This window comes from Piliocolobus tephrosceles, chromosome 21, assembly GCF_002776525.5.
Source record: "Piliocolobus tephrosceles isolate RC106 chromosome 21, ASM277652v3, whole genome shotgun sequence".
Taxonomy (NCBI): domain Eukaryota; kingdom Metazoa; phylum Chordata; class Mammalia; order Primates; family Cercopithecidae; genus Piliocolobus; species Piliocolobus tephrosceles.
The window spans coordinates 33680663-33696836 of record NC_045454.1 but is presented as its reverse complement, the minus strand read 5'-3'; the positions used below and the strand labels follow the sequence as shown (position 1 = coordinate 33696836).

General features: G+C 50.8%; 1 protein-coding gene across 9 annotated transcripts in view; it reads left to right on the top strand.

Moving 5' to 3' along the window:
- GATAD2A (GATA zinc finger domain containing 2A) overlaps positions 1 to 16174 on the top strand; it is a 132035-nt gene that overhangs the window by 20736 nt on the left and 95125 nt on the right. For 2 of the 9 annotated variants that reach the window (XM_023229581.3, XM_023229579.3), the window contains exon 1: positions 1015 to 1351. The exons of 5 other annotated variants lie outside the window; for them this stretch is intronic. The gene's annotated coding sequence lies outside the window, so the exon portion shown is untranslated. Of the gene's footprint in view, positions 1 to 1014; positions 1352 to 16174 lie in introns of those variants that run through there. 2 more of the 9 variants (XM_023229578.3, XM_023229576.3) reach the window with 1 other exon arrangement.

The window sequence follows — 16174 nt, the reverse complement described above, 5'->3', positions numbered from 1 at the left end:
AAAAAAAAAAAAAAAAAAAAAAAGAAAAAAGAAAAGAAAACAGTACATTGCATGTGGTAAATTTATGTTTGGTGAAACTTTTGTTTCAGTTGTACATATAGATGTATTAGGGTATGCGATAAAGCATGTCACCACCACTCTTCAGGAGTCTAGGTGTCTCATCAGGAATTGTTTTAAAACACCATGAAAAGAGGCGGTTTTGGGGATTCCTCAGAACCTGATTTTGGCATTGAGAGCTTTCTTGTGGTAGTAGATTTTCCATGAACTTGATATTTTCCCTATTGAAATTGTATTTCGCTTTATGTAGTTTAACATCTCCAAAGTCCATTCTCTTTCAGGCTTTCATTCTGTCTCCTGTGTTTCCTCCTCGTCACTGGAGAGGGAAGGGTGCAGATTTGCTTTCTTGAGGGGGTTTCACCTTCTCCCAGAGGCACGAGGGCAGATTGGGAGGTAACTAGACAGGGAGAGCAGTCGTCCCTAAGTGTCTTGAGGTGGGTGGGTCTGGAGCTTTCTTTGTAGAACTCTGTTCACTGCGCTGGAGAAGTGATCGTTCAGCCGACCCACACCCGCCCTCCCCACAGACACCGGGGCCGAAGTTCCCAAAGAGCTTCCGCGTGACGACCCCGCGGGGGTGACATTCTAACCGGCGTTTCAGAGGCAACCCTGAGTTGCTTGAGGTCGCCCAGCTCAGCTGGCGCGAGGTCAGCGGTGAGCGCGTCGTGAGTCAGCCTTGGGTGCGGCCCGCCCGGCTCTGCCGCCGGTGAGTTGGCCACGACCCCTCAGCCTGCGGAGGGCGCTGGGACTCGGCGGGGAGGGAGTCAGCCGGTGCCCGCGTGGGAAACCAGCACGCCCAGCGAGGTGTCGCGTGGGAGCGCGCCGGAGAGGGGCGGTGCTTCCGGGGCGGTACCGACAGGCCCCGCCCCCACACCTCAGGGGCCCGCCTTCTACGCCCGGAGCCCCGCCTCCGAGCTCCTCCCTTCTCGTCAGGCCCCGCCCCTCGGTCGCCGGGCCCCGCCCAGCCGGGCGCGGGCGGGCGGCGTCGCCTTTAAGAGCTCCCCGGTGTTTTGGGGGCCGCGGGCCGGGCGCGCTGACCTGGTGCGCATGTCCCGGGCGGTGACGCCGGCGCCGGGCTCCATGTGTGCGGCCGAGGGGCGCATTATCTGGCCGGCGGCGCGGGCGGGCGGGCGGACCGGCGGAGCGAGCGCCGCGGGCCCGGGCGGCCCCACAGGCGGAACGAGCGCGCGCGGTCCGGCGCCCCCGGCCCCTCCGCCGCCCGGCCCCGCGGGCGACCCCGGACCCGCAGCCCCACTAACCTGCGCGCTGCCCTAGGGCCCGGCCGACCCGCGGCCCGGTAAGTTCTGGACCAAACTTGGTGGGGGGCGGGGGCTGGGAACGCGCGGCTGAGACTGGAGCGGCGCGGGCGGCGCAGGGTCGGGGCCTCGGGGGGCTGTGAGGGACTCCCGCATGAGCGTGGAAAAGTGAGAGCGAGCCGAGTTCTACTCCTTGTATTCTGGGAGTGTCTTCTTGCGCTGCCCTGGAAAGTTCCTCGCCCCGAGGCGGCCTGGGCACGTGGGGGCCGGGAGGGGCGGGGGTCCCGGAAAGTCGCGGCGTCGCCCCGTTTCCGTCCTGTGCTTCCTGCGGGGTCGGGGGAAGGGCTGGGCCGCGAGGTGCCTCTTCGGAGCGGTCGGGACGGGTGGAGGCGGCGGGAAGACGGCACGTGGGCGCGCGGGGCGGGGGTCCCGCTCAAGGGCGGGGGTCCCGGGGCGGGCTGGGCAGCGACGCTGAACCCCGCGGCGGCGGCGGCGGCGGCCGATCCCGTGTCAGAATAAGAGTCCCCGCGCGCCCACGCCTGGAGGGCCGGCCCTCCCCCAGCTCGCGCCCTTCCTGCCTGACCCCCGGGATCCGCGGGACCCTTCCCCCTCTCTGTTCTCCGGCCTTTCTCAAGGCCCGACACTTTAAATTTGCCTCCCCATCTGGGCGGTGGCTCCATTGATTTCTTTTTTCCCACCTGGAGTGGGTCGGCATCAGTGACTAGACAGCGGCAGCTGGCCTTTTAAAAGGATTATTGCCAAGAATCGGAATTGATCACTTCAACAAGGAAAGGCTTATGGGCAGGGCCCAGGCTGAGAGTCTGACGGACACTTGGAGTGTGCGCACACTGGGACCCAGAAATGAATGGTGACCCCTCCCTTAGGAAGTGATTGACAACCCTTAGGTGCGTGTTTTTGCTCTGAGAATTTTGCACAGGGCAAAATTTTGTAGGTCTGACTTCACGTCTTTAGGTGTATAGTTCATCCTTATCTTAAGAGCTTTGGATTCTTTAGATCAAAGTCCGAGTGAGTCACTTGAGCCTTTAATTTTCTCTCTTTCTACCGGTTTACTTCTTTCAGTTTTCTTGGAGTACATAGTGCTGGTAACATCTCTGATTCTGTGTGCCCATTCACACAGTGACACCTCCTGGCTGTGGCAGCACAGAAACTGAGAGACAGCCCTCTATGCGGGTTGGACTACAGTCTTGGACTGTAGTCTTGTTGACTTACTTACTTTTCTGGTAATCTTTATAAGTTTTCTTTTAAACTAGATTACATGAAATAATGTTTGCTGGCACCAGTTTGTTAACATATGCTAAGCAGAAGTTTGTCAGACCTGACCACAAGCTGTGGAGGGCTGATAGCTCATACTAGCCCTCGGGTTTGAGTGCCTACTGTGTGCTAAGCTCCCCTGCACAGACATATTCAGTGCTCATAACAATCCCTTGGGGAGTAGGGGAGTATTATCTGCGCTTTACAGGTGAGGAATTTGGGGCTTCTGGAGGCCAGGCAGCTTGGCTTGCTCAAGGCCTCTTAGTAGAGAGGCCGAGCCAGGCAGCCTGTACTTGGTGTTCTAGAGCCCACAAATGCTGCAGTTTGCGAACCCCACTGAGCATTTCTCTGGTGCTTCTAAAACATAAGGCCATTTTCTTGTCCAGGCTCCAGGGCACCTCTGTTCGTGGAGGTAGGGGATAATCTGGTGACATGGGGACACCATGCTAGTCATGCTTTGTTCTAGTGGAGCAGTGTTACCAACTGGATTTTAAGGAGCTAAACCACAGAGTTAGTTGTTATTTTGCATTCTCTTCTTCAGCTTTGGACTCAGAAAAGTTGGCCCCCTTTTTTTTTTTTTTGAGACAGAGTCTCGCTCTGTCGCCCAGGCTGGAGTATAGTGGCACGATCTCCACTCACTGCAAGCTCCGCCTCCCAGGTTCACGCCATTCTCCTGCCTCAGCCTCCCGAGTAGCTGGGACTACAGGCGCCCGCCACCGCGCCCGGCTGATTTTTGTATTTTTAGTAGAGATAGGATTTCACCGTGTTAGTCAGGATGGTCTTGATCTCCTGACCTCGTGATCCACCCGTCTCGGCCTCCCACAGTGCTGGGATTACAGGCATGAGCCACTGCGCCTGGCCTAAGTTGGCCCTTTTCTAGAGGAAGCAGTTTATAGAGTGTGGGAAATTTGCAAGGGATTTTCTATATCCTCTGTCTTCACTTACTCTCTCCCCTCCTTCATCTTTCTTTATTTTTTTTTTTTTTTGGTTTTTTGTTGGGGACGTTGTCTCGCTCTGTCACCCAGGCTGGAGTACAGTGGCCGGATCTCAGCTCACTGCAAGCTCAGCCTCCTGGGTTTACGCCATTCTCCTGCCTCCGCCTCCAGAGTAGCTGGGATTACAGGCGCCCGCCATCTCGCCCGGCTAGTTTTTTGTATTTTTAGTAGATACGGGGTTTCACTGTGTTAGCCAGGATGGTCTCGATCTCCTGACCTCGTGATCCGCCCGTCTCGGCCTCCCAAAGTGCTGGGATTACAGGCTTGAGCCACCGCGCCCGGCCTCATCTTTCATTTCTAATTTGTCTCCTAAAATTCTGAAGCCGGTTTTTATAAAGATTGCTTCTTGGAAGGGCTGTAGAGAATGGGAAGGCTTGTGTTTTAGTGATTTAGATGCAGTGTGTTTTTTGTTTGTTTGAGACGGAGTCTCGCTCTGTCACCCAGTCTGGAGAGGCATGATCTCGGCTCACTGCAACTTCCACCTCTTGGGTTCAAGCAGTTCTCCTGCCTCAAGCTTCCCGAGTAGTTGGGACTACCGGTGTGCGCCACCATGCCCTGCTAATTTTTGTATTTTTAGTAGAGATGGGATTTCACCATGCTGGCCAGGCTGATCTCGAACTCCTGACCTCGTAATCCACCCACCTCAGCCTCCCAAAGTGATGGGATTACAGAAGTGAGCCACCGCGCCTGGCGGATGCTTTGTTGTTTCCACCCAGATGACATCATTTTTTAAAATGTCAAGTCATCTCTAGTAATGCAGTATCATTTGGCAAATCCTATAATCTTATATTTTGATAGTGAGGGAGAAATATAATGCTACTTTCAGTAGGAAAAAATCCTGGAAGGATTTGTACCAAAATGTCAATAAAGGTCTACACATTAGGATTAGCAATAGTTTTTTTTTTTTAGAAAACTTTTTAGTGTCTCTGTATTTTGCGTGTGTGTATGTTTTTAATGAGGAAACGTGTTTTAAATACTCTAATTTTCAGCTCTTCAGTAGCTCCTCTGACTTGTTTTGCATCATTTATTCTCTGAATTTCTGGCATTGCAAGTAGTAATTTCTAGATTGATTTATTCAACAAATATCAGAGTGCATACTGTGCCTCTGACACTGCTAGGAATCCCTGCTCAGTGGAGTTTATAGTGAGATTAGTGGACCAGGAGTCGTAATTAATCTCATAAACGTGGGGAAACTTACCAGGATCAAGGAGAGAAGGACACTGTGACCTGGTGAGCCAGAAAGGGCCTTTCTCCTACTCGGATCAGAGAACAAGTAGGGGGACCCTCTTGAAGGGGATAAGGCAAGGGCTGGTGCAGTGAGGCTCACATCTGGGACCTCTTTGGGTCTTAAGACAGCAGATGACTAAAGGATGCCTCTGAAGAATGTGGCTGGGAAAGTTGTAAAGCCATTCTTGAAATGTTGGCGGCTTTTTTGGTGTTTGTTCTCTTGGGAGAAAATTAAGAATGACTACCAGAGTCTTGCATATGTCAATTCCCAACAGAGACAAAAATGTAATGGCCCTTTACCACGAATTTTGTTAAGGATCATCATTAGCATGTACTGACACCTCAAAGCCTGGGCAGCTCAGATGCTTGTCTGAAGAACTGTCTGCTTGGACTCAGGGTGTTTCTGTGCCATCAAATGGAACAGGCAGGGCTCTTTTCTCTAGACCTTCCTCCCCCCATAATTGAGTTAATTTATGCTGGTAGAAAACTAGGAAGATTATGAAATAGGTGAGTGGGTGAAGTCTTCCCGAGCAGCTGTCCTGGGGTAATAGTGCATCCCTGGGATTTCCTCCTAACCCTTGTCTGGTTGGGAAGTGCGGCAGAACCAGAAGAACGAGTTGGCAGTGTTATAGTTTGAGGCTTACAGAACTATGCTGCCTGCTAAGTGTGGTCGTTTGTTAGAATGGATGCTTTTGAGTTATCTGAGCTGCTTTGGGAGGTGACTTTCCACATTCTGGCCTCAGACTGTGGGTCTTTCAGGTTAACAGGACTTAAGTGGTAACTGTGCAAAGGTATGTCTTTGAATGGAATTAGGAAGGCAGTGTATTAAGGTTGAGATAAAGACAGATCTTGAAGTGGTTGGTGGTTGCGGGGAGGTGGAAGTAGTGAGACCCATGCTGTCAGAAACAAAGGTACTACTGAGGACAGGTCCCACTTGAGCATGGGTTCCCCAGCATCCCCTCAAACAGGTTCTGGGACTTTTTTGTCAAGAGAGTGTCAGACCGTGGGCCTCTCGCCCTTCCCCCACCTGTGCTTTCCAGACTATATTTGTGACCTCTTTTTGTCTGATGGAAATGTAGGTTAGTCTTTTAGAAGACAAAGGAATTTACCCTAATAGAATATCTTCAGGTAGCCTCAGGAAGTGATTGGGAATCCACGAAACCCTCTAGGTGTGGGAGAGAGGGGCCCTCAGTCAGAATGTTGCACGTTTGCACTGGTTTGCACAGTTGCCAGGGCCCCTTGCAGCTCCTCTGTACACTGTACCCGCTTTGTCTCTCCTGAGCCTCCAGAGGCACCCCATGTTTCACAGGTGAGTTTGTCAGGGAACTTGCCTTTCTGCCTGATTCCTGATTTTAGGGTTCCTTATATGCAAGGACTGAAGACCTGCAATTTCTGAGGATGCTGGAGGCTGGCTTCTGAGATAGGATTTGCTGGCAGGAGATGAGCAGTACTTTAAAGGGGGGCTCCCAGCAAGTCAAAGTTGGCGTTTTTGGGGCAGGGGGTGGGGGATGGGGAGTGGTGGGTGGGGTGGTTGAGACTTCAGGGCTTTCCTGCCGCTTGGCCTCAAAGATAGTAGCTGTGCCTGTGGGGAGGGGTGTGGCCATGTGGTACAGGATTGGGGAGAAATTCCACTTGTTTGAAGGATTTGTTGAAGAATCCCTCAGCTATTCTTCCTGCGGTTCCGTCTCAGGATCTGGCGCTGCCTGGCCTGCCTTGCTGGTTAGATATTCTGGTTTGAACCTTGAAACGTAGCCTAAATAAGGTGGTGCCTTCGAGCACACACTTTAAAAATACTGCTGTATTATGGTGGCACAGCAGCTCCTCCTGTGCCAAGGAGGCCACTTTGAGTCTAGGGGACGCCTGCTTTTTGCCAAGTATGACCATGTGCCTGTTGCTGAGCAGCTTGTCTCTAGTGGCATCCAGGACAGCCCTGGCTTTGCCTCCGACAGCCTGGTGTGAGCTCTGCCTGGCCACTTCTGGCAAAGGACCTTGTTGAACTTCACCGATTTCCCATTTCTGTCAGGGGTGTGTTTGGTATCTCAGGGGGGTGCTTGCTATCTCTCATGGAAGCTGTGCTAGGAGTGAGATGGCGAGTGCAAATGGCTGACCCCAGTGCCCGTGTGTTCCACACATTGGAGTTCAGTGAGTACTGTTAGGACTGTAACAGGTGAGCCAGAGTTAAGCATTAGCTGCCCCACCTCTTCTGTGGGGGACGACACCACGCTCATGGCAAACTGTCACTGTCTGCATGCACCCTTTGGAGCCACACTGGGTGCATGCCTCAGCTTTGTGCCCCAGCCTATTCCCCTCTCTCCATGTTCCTGAGAAGAAGGCAAAGTCCCCTACAGTGGGTGATACTTACCAGTCACCTTGCTCATTATTCTGCGGCTGGGACCCACCTCAGCCTTTCTGATTTCTGATTTTTCCACAGCCTTGGGGCCTTCTTGACGATACTAAATGCCTGGGTTGGTTGTGCCCCAAGCCAGGAGGCAGCCTCCTTCCTGGTCCAGGGCTTGCAGAAGCCAGCATCCTGACTTCCATCTGTGAGATGGGAAGCTGTTGGCCAGGCAGATCTGTCATGGGAACCTTCCTTAGAGAACTGAGAGGGGTCCCTGTCACTGAGTGGACTCAGGGCTGGGGCTGGAAGTAGGTGGTTTGATAGTACTTGCAGTGGCGTCTGGGAGCGCCAGGGTAAATCTCATCCTCCTGGACTTGCCTTCCAGACTGACTGCTCTCCAACCAGCTTGGCGTTGGTCAGACCTGGCTTTGTCACTGACGACATGCAATTTACCACTCTTCAGCCTTGGATGGGTCACCTGATCAGCTGGCCTCAGCTTTCTCTTCTGTTGGCCGAGACAGCATCTTTGACCTAACAGGACGCTGTGAGGACAAGTGGAAAGTGTCTACAAGCAGTCAGGGGTATTCCAGCCTTTGCCTGTCTATTTACCTCAGAGCCAAAAAGCTTTCTCCCCCGCCAGATGTCAACTACACAGTGATTCTTGAACACCTCACATCTCAGTTATCATTTACAATGTAACACTCAGATTGAGGAGCTTGGTTTTCTTTATAATAGAATCTGGCTGCAGGCTAACAATTTGGAGGTCTAAGAGTCAGATCAAAGCTGGGCGTGGCAGCTCACGTCTGTGATCCTAGCACTTTGGGAGCCTAAGGCAGGCTGATTCCTTGAGTCCGGGAGTTCGAGACCAGCCCACGCAACATAGCAATCCCCCATCTCTTAAAAAAAAAAAAATTAGCCAGGTGTGGTGGCACGCACCTGTAGGCCCTGCTACTCATGAGGCTGAGGTGGGAGGATCGCCTGAGCCCAGGAGGTTGAAGTTGCAGTGAGGGGAGATCGTGCCATTTTACTCCAGACTGTGCGACAGAGTGAGACTCTTGTCTTTGGGGGGATAAAAAAGGTCTGATCAGATTATCTGGAAGGGATGTGAAAAACCCTATGGCCCTAACTCTGCAAATAATACCAACTTAACATTTTCTCCAGTCACAGCCATTCTGTGCAGTTAACCTTTGAGTCAGTGGCTGTGAATCTATACTCAACACATCCTTACCTTAGAGACCACTGCTTGCCCTGACCTTGGAGGTGGGCAGATTTTAGGCCAGTAAAGTAGGCCTCCAATTTACGATGGTTTGACTTAAAAATTTTCAACTTTATGTTGGGTTTATCAGAGGTAACCCCATTGTAAGTCGAGGAGCTCCCTTTGATTTGTAACAGTTTCTCCTGAACGCGGATCCCTTCTGTACCATGGTAAAGTTGAGAAATTGTAAGTCAAATCATTGTAAAGTGACCAGTGGCTGTGTTAAATGCATTTGATATTCTCTACTCCCAGTGGAGCTACATTCTAATAAACCCATCATAAATCGAGGAGCATCTGTCTTCTTGTTGCTGGGGTTTCAAGTTGGTGGATTTTGGTGGTAGTGACAGCAGATTTTTAGTTCTTTTGTGTGTTTAGCACAGATTCACTCTGCCAGCAAGTTTTGAAAACGGCTACTGCCACCTTTGTTCACATCCGCAGAGGAACCTTTTTCCCTGTTGCTCAGTGTGGCTGGAGAAAGTAGGAGAGTGGTGAACTGAATCCTTGGTTTGAAGGCATCGATTGAATTGGTTCAATCATTCATGAGAACTGTGCTGTTCTCAGGACTTGCTTATCATTGATGGAACACCTAAACTTCATTTTCGGTCGTCTCATGTAGTGTCCCTGGGTTTGCCGAGCGTTCGTGCCCTCCCCCTTCAGTGGTGGTTCTTTCAGAGGATTCTATAGTCAGCTCCTTTCCTAGGATTCTCTTAGAGCTACTCTTACCCAGGGAGAGTTTGCTGGTGTGTTTGGTGTTTTTGTTTTTTTGAGATGGAGTCTCTGTCGCCCAGGCTGGAGTGCAGTGGCGCGATCTCAGCTCACTGGGTTCAAGCGATTCTCCTGCCTCAGCCTCCCGAGTAGTTGGGATTACAGGCGCCCACCACCATGCCTAGCTAATTTTTGTATTTTTAGTGGAGATGGGGTTTTATCATGTTGGTCAGGCTGGTCTCGAACTCCTCATCTCAGATGGTCCACCCACCTCAGCCTCCCAAAGTATTAGGATTACAAGTGTGAGCCACCATGCTGGCCATATTTGGTGTTTTTTGTTAACACATTTGTTTGATGAACTGATCTTCTCGGTAGTTGGTATGTGGGTCATCTGTGTCCTGCCTCCCTTCCCCAAACTTTTGGTCAAGTTTTTAGTGTTGAGTCTTTTTGTTGTCTCTCTTCCGACTGTACAAGCAACATTTCCTGATACTGAAGTCTGGGGAAAGGGTGGGAGCCTCACATGTCGGTGGTAGGAGTTGCCTGGTCTGCTTCTGAAGTTTTCTTGGGCAAGTATATTAACATATACTGAGTGTGGGTTGAAATGTAATTGCAGTCTTACTGTCAGTTTGTATCTGTCAGGTTATAGGATTAGAAATGTAACTGTTTTTGGTAGTTGGGTAGCAGACAAACTTAGGATTCTACTTGGGACTTTCTTCTGTGTCCTGTGTTCTACCGAACCCAACACTGGGCACGAACAGGAAACTGAGGCTCAAGTGGAGGAGGAGTGGCCTGCCCAATGTTGACTTGCAGAAGGAATGAGGATATATCCCTGTTTTCTCCTGGAATTAGATTTTCTGATCTCTGTTGTTCGTACTGATGCCTTTGTGGCTTGGTGAATTTTGCTTTAACTTCCTTCTTACTTTATTTATGTAGGTCCATTGGCCAGTTTCCTTCCTCAGGGCCTTGTCTTTTTTTTTTTCTTGAAACAGAGTCTCGCTCTGTTGTCCAGTCCGGAGTGCAGTGGCGTAGTCTCAGCTCACTGCAACCTCTGCATCAGGATTCAAGGATTCTCGTGCCTCTGCCTCCCAAGTAGCTGGGATTACAGGCCCATGCCACCACGCCCAGCTCATTTTTGTATTTTCTTGTAGAGATGGGGTTTTACCATGTTGGCCACGCTAGTCTTGAACTACCTGGTCTCAAGTGATCTGTCCACCTTGGCCTCCCAAAGTGCTAGGATTACAGGTGTGAGCCACCACGCCCTGCCTTTTTTTGAGCCCTGAGGTCATTTTGGGTGTCTGTAGGGTGAGGATGGGACAGGACATGAGGAGGGAAAACTTAGGGTTGCCTCTGGTTTCTCAGGACTGCCTTAAAAAAAACTGTAGGCCGGGCGCGGTGGCTCAAGCCTGTAATCCCAGCACTTTGGGAGGCCGAGACGGGCGGATCACGAGGTCAGGAGATCGAGACCATCCTGGCTAACACGGTGAAACCCCGTCTCTACTAAAAAATACAAAAATCTAGCTGGGTGAGGTGGCGGGAACCTGTAGTCCCAGCTACTCGGGAGGCTGAGGCAGGAGAATGGCGTGAACCCGGGAGGCGGAGGAGCTTGCAGTGAGCTGAGATCCGGCCACTGCACTCCAGCCTGGGCGACAGAGCCAGACTCTGTCTCAAAAAAAAAAAAAAAAAAAAATACTGTAGTGGCCAAGTGCAGTGGCTCAGGTAACCTTAGGTCTTTGGGAGGCTGAAGTGGGAGGATTGTTTGAGGCCAGGAGTTTGAGATTGGCCTGGACAACATAGCGAGCCCCTCCCACCAAAAACAACAACAACAACAACAACAAAAACAACAAAACAAACCTAAAAAACTGTAGTAGTGTTGAGTAGGTGATGGCTTTATCTTTTTTTTTTTTTTTTTTTTGAGACGGAGTCTCGCTCTGTCGCCCAGGCTGGAGTGCAGTGGCCTGATCTCAGCTCACTGCAAGCTCCACCTCCCGGGTTTACGCCATTCTCCTGCCTCAGCCTCCCGAGTAGCTGGGACTACAGGCGCCCGCCACCTCGCCCAGCTAGTTTTTTGTATTTTTTAGTAGAGACGGGGTTTCACCGTGTTAGCCAGGATGGTCTCAATCTCCTGACCTCGTGATCCGCCCGTCTCGGCCTCCCAAAGTGCTGGGATTACAGGCTTGAGCCACCGCGCCCGGCCTATCTTTTTTTTTTTTAAGATGGAGTTTTTCACTTGGACACAGGAAGGGGAACATCACACATCGGGTCCTATTGTGGGGAGAGGGGAGGGATAGCATTAGGAGATATACCTAATGTAAATGACGCGTTAATGGGTGCAGCACACTAACACGGCACATGTATACGTATGTAACCTGCACATTGTGCACATGTACCCTAGATCTTAAAGTATTAAAAAAAAAAAAAAAAGAGATGGAGTTTTGCTCTTGTTGCCCAGGCTAGAGTGCAATGGCGCAATCTCAACTTACTGCAACCTCCGCCTCCTGAGTTCAAAGGAATTCTTCTGCCTCAGCCTCCCGAGTAGCTGGGATTACAGGCCTGTGCCACCATACCTGGCTGATTTTGTGTTTTTGGTAGAGACAGTTTCTCTATGTTGGTCAGGCTGGTCTCGAGCTCCTGACTTCAGGTGATCTGCCTGCCTTGGCCTCCCAAAGTGCTGGGATTACAGGTGTGGGCCACCACGCCTGGCCTTTTTGTTTTTGTTTTTTTTGGAGATGAAGTCTCACTCTGTTGCCCAGACTCTAGTGCAGTGGCACAATCTTGGCTCATTGTAACCTCCTCCTCCTAGGTTCAAATGATTCTGCCCCAGTCTCCCAAGTAGCTGTGATTACAGGCGTGCACCACCATGCCCAGCCGGGAATTTTTTTTTTTTTTTTTTTTTTTTGAGACAGTCTTGCTCTTTCGCCAGACTGGAGTGCAGTGGCATGTTCTTGACTCACTGCAGCCTCTGCCTCCCCGGTTCAAGCAATTCTCCTGCCTCAGCCTCCCAAGTAGCTGGGACTGCAGTCATATGCCACCATGCCCAACTGGTTTTTGTATTTTTGGTAGAGACGGGGTTTCACCATGTTGGCCAGGACGGTCTTGATCTCTTGACCTCGTGATCCACTCGCCTCGACTTCTCAAAGTGTTGAGATTACAGGTGTGAGCCACCACGCCCGGCTGACTTTACATTTTAAGAGCATAAAACTACTTTTCCTTGTATTTTTTCTTTTTTTTCCCCGAAGAGACATGGTCTTGCTCTGTCACCCAGGCTAGAGTGCAGAGGCTCATGATCACAATCACTATAGCCTCGACCTCCTGGACTTAAGCCATCCTCCTACCTTAGTCTCCCAAAGCACTGGGATTACAGGTCCCCATCTATTATAAAATGTAATCGCTCTTAATTTGTAGACATCCTTTAATTGATATATGGGTGACCATTTAAAGATATGAAAAAGGAGCCCATGGAAGTGGGAGGAGCCAACTAAATGTTAGGTCCTGCACTGGGCTCCGATGGTCGACTGTGTTAGTCCCAGGTGAGAGCGAGGGCCTTAACACTCTGCCAGGGATGCTGGATGTTACCTGGTTAAGGGAATTGAACATGTTTTGTTCAGATGAGAGATGATTTGGGGTGGGAGTGGTGGCAGATTCCAGAAGGCCGCAATATCTTGGCTCAGGACTGGACTGAAGGCCTTTCCTGTTGCTGGCACCCGTCTGGCAGACTTGCTCACCCCCTTGGGAAATACAGAGGGGGTTCCTCTTGCTTTCCAGAGATAAGATCAGGTGACGCTATTGCAAAAGACAGCAGAAATGGACAGTGGCTACCTGGGGAAGGAGCTCAGCATTGAGTGAGCAGCTCAGAATCTTGCATCCCCCTTCTATGAAGTTTAAGATGAGGGGAGCTTCTCTACTCCGTTGCCTTGATTTCTTGCATTAGGGAAAAGGATACTTAAATTGCTTGGAAAAATTGGAGTAGTTTTGAGCTGTTTAACCAGTCTTCTGAGTTTGTGAACTACTCTTGGTTGTTTTTTTTTTAAAAAATGTTTGTTTTGAGGCAGAGTTTTGCCCTTGTTGCCCAAGCCAGAGTGCAATGACTTGATCTCGGCTCACTGCAACCTTGTCTCCAGGGTTCAAGCAGTTCTCCTGTCTCAGCCTCCCAAGTAGCTGGGATTACGGTCGTGCACCACCATGCCTGGCTAATTTTTGTATTTTTAGTAGAGATGGGGTTTCACCATATTGGCTTAGGCTGGCCTCGAACTCCTGATATCGGGTGATCTGCCTGCTTTGGCTTCCCAAAGTGCTGGGATTACAGGTATGAGCCACCACGCCCGGCCTGAAATTTATTCTTTAAAGTCAATCCGTTGACATTTTAGAGCTTAAGCTGCTCCAGCAGGTATCCTGTGGAGTGAAATGCAGCTGGACTTTGCATTGCCACACAGTGAAGTGACTGGTGCAGGAGATGTGTTGTTGGCTGTAGGATTCTCTAAGCAGAGCTTCTTAGTTGGTGGGCTGGGGTGAGTGACGGGTGCAAACGTCCTCATGGGTAAGTGGCCCCTGCCCTTGACCAGCTCCTTAGGCTGAGAGTAGCCTCGTCTTACTCCAGTGCCCTCCACACTTAGAATTCTTACTACATGGCAGAAGCTGAAGAAGATGGGGCATCTGATTACCTCCCACCCACTATTCTGAGAAGAGAGATGATTTTTCTTGGCTTTCTCAGTCTCAGGGTATCCACAACTCCTGTGGAGAAGGGGTTCCTCTGCACACTGCACTGGAGGAGTGTTGGGCACGGCGGGTGGAGTTGACCATTCACCCTCCTGGACCTCAGGATTTATGGAAAGTCATACTGGGAACTAAAGTGGAAAGCGCAGGTTGTTGTGATTATTGTTGATGTCCTTATACAGGAGACTGTTTATACTTCACTCTCAAAGCGTGGAGAGCCCTCAGGGGTTTCTGAGCGTGACAATCTCGACTTGAATTGGGCAGAAGAAAGGCCATTGATAAAAGGCAGGCATGAGCTAATATGGCTTTGGATTTGCCTGACGGAATAAAAAGCAGGGACAGGTGCCAGAGACACTGCAAGAAGATTGGGTGGGGATTAACTGGATACCAAGGGCTGAGGACAGTTCATCTGTTTGACAACTGTTGAAGTGCCTTCCTTGCTTGACCAGTGCTGAGCCCCAGGGGTGTCTGGTTGTGAGGGAGATTCCTGCCCTCTGGGGTCTTAGAGCCTCATGGGGGAAACAGGGCAGGATGTCATGATGCAAACCTCTGGGGCACTCAGAGAAAGGGTGGGCAGGAGAAGTGTCGGAGCGGTGGCAGCTGAACGAGAACTGGAGGGTGACATAGGTCCTTAGATTGTGTGTCTTTGGTTTTAGGGGTGCTGAGCTAGGTCCTGGAGGATGCTCTGGGACAGCATGGTGTTGGCCCTGGGCAGTCATTGTCCACTTTCATGGCAGAGGATGCAGTGAGTAAGGTGTGGAGGCCCCATGTGACCATCAGTACCCTCATGAATGAAGGGAGCATGGCTCTCTGACCCCATCTGACTGGCCAGCTCCAGGGGCAGGTGTAGAATTTGATTCGTCCTTGTGTGTCCCCCTCTCCAAACTGTAGTGCTTTGTGTTAGGTGAAAGTGTGACAAGTAATAGTTGAAAGAATGAAATATCCGAGGGACCATCTCCATATGTTGGAGAAGTTTGTTCTGCTCTGTTCCTATGAATGAAATAGCAGCAGATGGATGGAGGTTCGAGGAACACAGGCTTAGCCTGAGAGATCTTTCTAGCAGTTGGAGGTATCGGGAAGAGGCTCAGTGTGAACCCAGAGCCCTGGGAGCTGGTGGGGGACCCACATTTTCTAGATTCTGAGGATTTTCCAGCTTGAGGTTTTGGACGCCTTTCCAGAAAGACCCAGAGCGATTAAGACACATCTCTGAAACAACCACATGAATTATTCTAACAGCTGCTGCTTGCTGGTTTTAGGAAGTTTCCTTGTTTCATGCATTGCTCAAATGTTTTCAGATTCTAGCTCTTTTGGCAGAGTTCTGGGGAGAAGACAGGTGGGTGTCCCGCCATGACACTGGTTTTTTTTTTTTTTTTTTTTTTGAGACGGAGTCTCACTCTGTCGCCCAGGCTGGAGTGCGGTGGCGCAATCTCCACTCACTGCAAGCTCCGCCTCCTGGGTTCACGCCATTCTCCTGCCTCAGCCTCCCGTGTAGCTGGGACTACAGGCGCCCGCCACCGCGCCCGGCTAATTTTTGTATTTTTAATAGAGACAGGGTTTCACCGTGTTAGTCAGGATGGTCTCGATCTCCTGACCTCGTGATCCGGCCCGTCTCGGCCTCCCAAAGTGCTGGGATTACAGGCGTGAGCCACTGCGCCTGGCCGACACTGGTTTTGAGAATGGGGAGGGGTTGTGGTCGCCAGAAGGAAAAGAGCCTTGGGGATTTGCCACTTGGATAAAAATGACTTGGTATCTATCTAGTGATCACCAAGACCCCAACAGGGTCATTTTGGGGTGGGAGTGAGGTATCAGATGAGTTAGGTGGGAGTGGGCTGGGATGTGGGCTGCCCACTCCAGAAGGCCTCCTAACTGGGCCTGGGCTGTTTCTCAAGGCCTGTACCCTCCACCATCCTTGAATTCAGTGGCCAGGAACCTGTCCCCTCCCCCTGGTCTGTGACTGCTCTGCTCATTGCCTCACATGTGTGAGCACTCAGTGCTGTTTGAGTGGAAGGAGGAAGGGATATCTGCACACACTCCCTGTTGAGGGACCCTGGCTTGCTCCTGTGGTGCCCTAAGCTTGTGGTTGGCATGCACGTGTGTCTCACTGGAAATGAAGATGTGAATTGGTCCTGGTTTATGACCCAGGCCGGGTAGTATTTGTCTATCCTTCCAGCCCCTTCCTGCATCTTGTCCACTGGCAGACAGGGACTCAGAGGCCAGGTGGCTGTTCATGCCCATGGAACTCTGAGGGTTTTTATGCCTTTACATCCGGGCTCAGTCCTGGGGAGTTTCTAGCAATTCAGTAGAGGGTTAAGTTAACATGCTCTACATCTTTTTTTTTTTTTTTTTTTTTTTTTTTTTTTTG